The sequence below is a fragment of the Penaeus chinensis genome, chromosome 6 (assembly GCF_019202785.1).
Source record: "Penaeus chinensis breed Huanghai No. 1 chromosome 6, ASM1920278v2, whole genome shotgun sequence".
NCBI classification, from domain to species: Eukaryota; Metazoa; Arthropoda; class Malacostraca; order Decapoda; family Penaeidae; genus Penaeus; species Penaeus chinensis.
Genome location: NC_061824.1, coordinates 35451623 through 35459122, shown reverse-complemented (window position 1 = coordinate 35459122; position 7500 = coordinate 35451623).

Here is a 7500-nt window from a genome sequence, read left to right as displayed (position 1 = left end):
ACACACACAATCACGGAGACATACAAACAAACACAAACACACACAAGCACGGTGGCATACAAACAAACACACAAGCACGGTGACATACAAACAAACAAACACACACAAGCACGGAGACACGCCGATAAGAAACGATACTTATCACCTCTGTTACTTTTATCATCTTCTTAGCAGCGGAAAAGATAAGCTTTCTGTCACTTCTATCAACTTTGAGATCCGGCGACACAACGGATGCGAGATAAAGAGAGAGATAAAGAGAGAGATAAAGAGAGAGAGAGAGAGAGAGAGAGAGAGATAAAGAGAGAGAGAGATAAAGAGAGAGATAAAGAGAGAGAGAGAGAGAGAGAAATATCAGGTCTCAAGGTTATATATATTTTTGTTATGTAGTCTTATCTATGGTTTTTTTCTTGTTTTTGTTTTTACCGTCCATTTTTATTTTGTTTTCAAGTAAGGAAGTCTTATTCCTGTGTTTTGTTTGTTTGTTTGTTTGCTTTTGTTATGGTTGTCTGGACTCGTGAGGCAGTAGTGTATAGTGTGTCTGTCTGTCTTGTCTTCCCCTCTCTATCTATCTCTCTATCTATATATCTATCTATCTATCTGTCTGTCTATCTATATATATATAGATAGATAGACACACACACACACACACACACACACACACATATATATATATACATATATATATATATATATATATATATATATATATATATATATAACACACACACGCACACACGCACACACACACACACACACATATATATATATATATATGTATATATAACATATATATATCACACACACACTGTCGCGATGGTCCAGTGGTTAGAGCACTGGACTTCGACCCTTGTGCTCCCGAGTCCGTTTCCAGCCGCGGCAGTCGTAAAAATGCCTGCGCTCTGACTGCTGGCTCGAGCCCGAGAAAATGACATATCGCCTTAAGAAGTCAAACGCAGGTGTCGTAGGGGAAGTCACCGCCGTGGTACAGGTGTTAGCGCGCCGAACCGCGGTTGATTAGGAAGGGCATCCAATCAGGCAAAGGTGGCACTGCCATATAACCTTTCAATATTGAATTGAAAGAGGCCTATGTCCTGCAGTGGAATGAATGGCTAACAAAAAAAAAAAAAAAAAAAGAATATATATATAGATATGTATATATATATAAATATGTATATATGAATATATATATATATATGAATATACACAAAAACATACATACATACATATATATACATATATATGTATATATTTATATGTGTGTGTGTATGTGTGCATCGTTCATATAATAGTTCAAACGAATAATTCCACTGCAATAACTTGTTTATTGATTATCCTCCACGTTCACGGATTAATAAACAAGATTGGTTAGAAAAAAAAAAATGTTAAGTTAAGGTGACCTCCCTTTCAAATAAATGCAGATTTGACCATAAGGTTTAAAGTCTTTAGAATACGCCAGAGAAATGATCTTTAATCACACATAAGCTCTAGTAAATATATACACAAACGCATATAACCATCATTGTTATTACCATTATCAATATCATTACCATTATTGTTATTCACTGTTGTTATCAAAATTATCATTGTTCTTTTCATTTTGATTGTCATTATTGTAATCAATAATATTATATTGTTATCATTATCATTATTTTCTCTGTCATTGTTATAGTCATCATTATTATTATCACCACCATCATCATTATCATTATAGTTATTATAATTTTTATTATTAGTATGTTCATTATTACTATTTTATTGTTACTATTATCATCAATATCATCGTTATTGATAGTATAAATAATATCATTATCTTTATAATTTCCATGGCTGGGTGCTTCATGCTCGGGATGATGTGAAGTGATGGTGGGGTAGCCTAGTTAGCGTTAAGTGCTTGCTTGCATGCCTTCCCGCTTTCAGCTGCCACCGCTGGCTAGCCTGGTGCGAAAAAGGGAGCAGCTATGCATAAGACTCCCCTGCCAGCTCATAGCCTCTCCATCATCAAGACTTCTACCGTGCCTCCTCGTGGCCACCCATGGAAACTAGGTACCTTGCGGTCCTAGGCTGAACTGTGGAGGCTCTTGGAGCAGCAGGAGGCCCTAAAGGTACGGAGCTATGGCCCATCGGTGTGTGGATACGCCCTGGCTTCGTACTAACTCCTGTCCCCCGCGCCCCCTGGGGTTAATGGGCGGCTGTGGGGAGGCAGGCCTTGCCAGTCGGCCCCCCCGAGATAACCACTGGCAATGACCAATATAGTTGTTGACGCTGGGGGGAGGACTAAAGTCCCTCCTACCCAGCAAGTACGGCGGGCTGTGGGTCCCTCTGGGTTGGCGACTGCTGGGACTCGGGTGGGGAAGGGGGGTTACCCCCAATCCCAGCTGGGTCCCAGCGGCCGCAAGCCTGGCGTGATGCTTGTGGGGGAAAGCCCCAGGGAGCCCTGCAGCCAGCCAACCTCCTCTATATGGGGCGGCGTTGGTAGGGGTGGCAGAGGTGGCGCCCACCCGGAGTGACACCCTAGGGTGTTTAATTTGGACAGATTGAGGGAGGACGAGTGTACCCGGGGGTTTGCCAAGGCTATCTCTGGTCGTCTCACAGCACTCGAGGGCCAGACAGACCCTGTTCTTATGTGGGATACCAGGGTGGGGGCTTGGGACATCCGTTCCCTGCGACAGGACGATCGGTTACCACTACTATCGAGGGAATTGAAACAGCTAAGAGTTGAGGTGGCTGCTCTCTCGGAGGTGAGAAGACCTGGCAGTGGCACGATTAGTGTGGGTGGCTACACCTACTACTGGTCGGGCCGCAGCGATGGCCACCATCTCCAGGGAGTAGCCATAGCCATCTCCAGCAGACTTCAACCCTTGGTAGTTGAGGTCACTCCAGTCGATGAGCGTATCATGGTATTGAGACTGAAGCTTTCATTTGGCTTCATGTCTCTTGTTGCTGTATACGCTCCTACGGATGTATATAAACTTGAGGTGAAAGAGATGTTTTACGCCAAACTTGCATCTGTGGCAGACAGATGTCCTCGGCGAGATATTCGTATTGTTCTGGGCGACTTCAATGCGGTATCCGGCTGTGATCGAGCTGGCTACGAGATGTCTGTCGGTCCTCATGGCTCAGGAGCTGATGCTGGCAGCGAGAATAGCCTCCTTTTCCGTGACTTTGCTAGGTCCCAGAAATTGAGGATTTCTGGCTCCTGGTATCAGCGTTCTGACCCGCATCGCTGGACTTGGTACAGCGATACAGGAAGAGTGGCCAAGGAGATCGACCACATCCTCGTTAGCACTCGATGGAGGATCCTCCAGAACTGCAGGGTATATCGAAGCGCTGAGTTCTATGGAACTGATCATCGAATAATAGTGGCTACTCTCCGGGTCCACTTTAGAACCCCCCGTCGCCCAAATGAACACCCTAGGGTGTTTAATTTGGACAGATTGAGGGAGGACGAGTGTACCCGGGGGTTTGCCAAGGCTATCTCTGGTCGTCTCACAGCACTCGAGGGCCAGACAGACCCTGTTCTTATGTGGGATACCTTCAAGCGTGAAACGCTTGATGCAGCTCAGGAATCCATTGGTGAACGCCCAAGAACAAGACAGAACTCCATCTCACAGGAGACGCTGGAAGCCACAGATGCTTGTCGTGCGGCTCGACTGTCAGGGGATCGCACCTTGCACCGCTCTCTGGTGCACAGGACTAGGTCACTGTTGAGAAGGGATAAGGAACAGTTTATCAGTAGTCTTGCAGAGGAGATCGAAAGCCATTTCCTTGTAAATGACCTTCGTCCTGCCTACCAAGCTCCAAGCCCCCCTCACAGACGACTGCAGTCCGCTCAGCAAGTGGCCAGATAATCTCAGATCCTGATGGGGTGCGTGTGCGTTGGGCTGAGTATTTTGAGCAGTTGTATAAGGTTGATCCACCAACAGTTAACATGGATGCGGGTAATGTTGAGACTCCTCTGCCAGATCCACCCATCAGCGAGGATCCACCCTCCCTGACCGAAATCAGGGGGGCGATCTCCAAGCTGAAGAGTGGTAAAGCAGCAGGTGTCTGTGGCATCCCAGCCGAATTGTTAAAGGCTGGTGGAGAACCTATGGCAAGGGGCTTGCATGCAGTCCTGTCTGCCATCTGGCAGACTGGTACCTTTCCCCCTGACCTGCTGAGGGGTGTGGTCATCCCTCTCTGGGAGGGGAAAGGGGATCAGTGGGACTGCAGCAATCACCGAGGCATTACACTACTCAGTGTACCAGGCAAGGTACTCACACACATCTTACTGAGACGTATCAGGGACCACCTGTTGAGGCACCAAAGACTGGAGCAATCTGGTTTCACTCCTGGTAAGTCCACAATAGACCGCATCCTGGCGCTTCGAATCATTATAGAGCGCCGTCGTGAGTTCGGATGTGGGCTGCTCGCAGCCTACATCGATCTCAAGAAGGCGTTTGACACGGTGCATCGCGAATCTCTCTGGGAGATCCTGAGACTAAGAGGAATTCCAATAAGGATTATTGGACTAATAGCAAACCTGTATACAGGCACTGAAAGTGCTGTAAAGTGTGGTGGGGGCCTGTCGAGCTTCTTCCCTGTTAGTTCAGGTGTGAAGCAAGGCTGTGTTCTTGCACCAACACTTTTCAACACTTGCATGGATTGGATACTGGGTAGAGCTACTGTCCGAAGTCACTGTGGAGCAACTCTGGGCAATATCAAGGTTACAGACCTTGACTTTGCTGATGATGTTGCCGTACTCTCTGAATCTCTGGAAACCCTTGTGGCGGCTCTTGATGCATTTAGCAATGAAGCGAAGCCCCTGGGGCTAGAGGTCTCCTGGACCAAGACCAAGATCCAGGATTTTGGGGGCCTGCTAGGAGACCCTGTACATTTCACGACTCTGGGCTGTCAGACCAAGAAGTTAGTAGACGGATTGGCCTGGCAGCAGGGGTCATGAAATCTCTCGACAAGAGTATTTGGAGATGTCGGTACCTGTGCAGAAGGACCAAGTTACGTGTTTTCAAGGTCCTGATACTCCCAGTTTTACTCTATGGTAGTGAAACTTGGACACTATCTTGCGCTCTGGAATCTCGTCTTGATGCCTTTTGTAACAGATCCTTGCGCCGGATCATGGGGTACATTTGGCGGGACCATGTGTCCAACCAACGGCTGCACCGTGAGACCGGTACAGGACCTGTTACTTGCACAATCCGTGATCGCCAACTCAGGCTATATGACCACTTGGCTCGACTCCCACAGGATGATCCTGCCCATCAGGTTGTCTCTGTCCGAGACAACCCTGGGTGGAGGAGGCCTGTGGGACGACCGAGAAGGTCGTGGCTTGGGCAGATCGATCAAACCTGTCGTGAGGAACTAGAGATGGGCCGGGACCCTGCCTAGCGGCTCGCCATGAGGGCTCCTCGTAGGTGGAAGCGGAGGGTGGATGTGGCTATGCGCCCCTGCCGGCGTTAGCTCCAAAATGATGATGATGATGATAATTTCCATTATTATTATTATTACTATTATCATCATTATTATTACTATTTTCATTACTATAACAATCATTTTCAATGTTATTATCATAATTATTTTATCATATTTTTATTATCATTACTATGATAATAGTAATAGTAATAATAATAATGATAATGATAATAATAGTAATAATAATAATAATAGTAATGATGATAATAATAGTAATAATAATAATAATAATAATGATAATAATAATAATAATGATAATAACAATAAAGATAATAATAATAATGATAATTATTATTATCATTATTATTACTATTATCATTATAATCATTATTACTATTATTATTATTATATTTATTATCATAATCATCAATAATATTATTACCGTCATTATTGTTGTTATTACTGTATTTCCTACAGCAATTATCATTATCCTTATCAACACTGGTATTTTCATTATTGTTGCTCTGTAGTTATTATCATCATTAAAATTATCATAAGTATTATTATCATTAATATCATCATTATCATCATCATCAGTATTATCATCATCATCATCATCAATATTATCATCAGTATCATTATCATAATCATCATCACTATCATCATCAGTGATATTATTATCATCATCATCATCATCAATATTATCATCATCATCATCACTATCATCATCAGTATTATTATCATCATCATCATCAGTGATATTATTACCATTATCATCATCATCACTATTATTATTTACCATTATGTTGCCAATGATATAGAAAGACTGACAGAACACACTGCTATTCTTGCCACTGCTTATAACTATTATTATTAGTGATGCCAAGACCACACCAATTTATGCAACGAGAGATTTATTCTGCATGTTGTTTTTCTCTGAAGTCTTACTCACAAACTTCTATTTATATATATATATATATATATATATATATATATTTTTTTATTTTTTTTTTTTTTTTTTTATTTTTTTTTTTTTTTTTTTTTTTTTTGCGTATCCATTCATTCTGCAGTTTTGTGGGTGGGTGTAAACAGGAGGGAGGGAGGGAGGGAGGGAGGGAGGGGGGGGGGGGGAGGGAGGGAGGGAGGAAGGAGAGGAGAGAGGGGGAAGGAGAGAGGAGGGAGGGGAGAAGGAGAGAGGAATAGGGGAACGGGAGGAGAGAGGGAGGGAGGGAGGGAGGAGGGTGGGAGAGATGAAGGGAGAGAGGGGGATGGGAGAGAGGGAAGGAGGGAGCGGGGAAGGAGGGAGGGAGGAGAGGAGAGGGAGGGGGAAGGAGAGAGGGAGCACAAGAGAGAGGAGGGAGGGGAGAAGGAAAGAGGAATGGGGGAAAGGGAGGAGAGAGGGAGGGAGGGAGGGAGGGGGGTGGGAGAGAGGAAGGAAGGGAGAGGGATGGGAGAGAGGGAAGGAGGGAGGGGGGTGGGAGAGTGGGAAGGAGGGAGGGGGGGAGGAGAGAGGGAGGAGAGAAGAGAGGAGGAAGAGGGGAAGGAGAGAGTAATGGAAGAAGGGGAGGAGAGAGGGAGAGAGGGAGGGAGGGAGGGAGGGGGGTGGGAGAGAGGAAGGAAAGGAGGGGAAGGTGAGGGATATGTATATATATATATATATATATATATATATATATATATATATATGTATGTATGTGTGTGTATTTGTTTATCTATTTATTTTTATTTACTTATGATATAAATATATGTATATACATATATATATATATATATATATATATATATATATATATATATATATATACACATGCATACATATATGTACATATATGTATATATATATACATATATATATATATATATATACATATATATATATATATATATATATATATATATATATATATATATATATATATATATATATGAATGAGAATGCATATTTTCACAATATATCTTGTATTGTGAAGATATTCAGAGAACGAGAGAAAGCAAGAGAGAGAGAGAGCAAGATAACGAAAGAGGAAGAGAGAGAGAGCAAGATAACGATAGAGGAAGAGAGAGAGAGAGAAAGAGAGAGAGAGAGAGAGA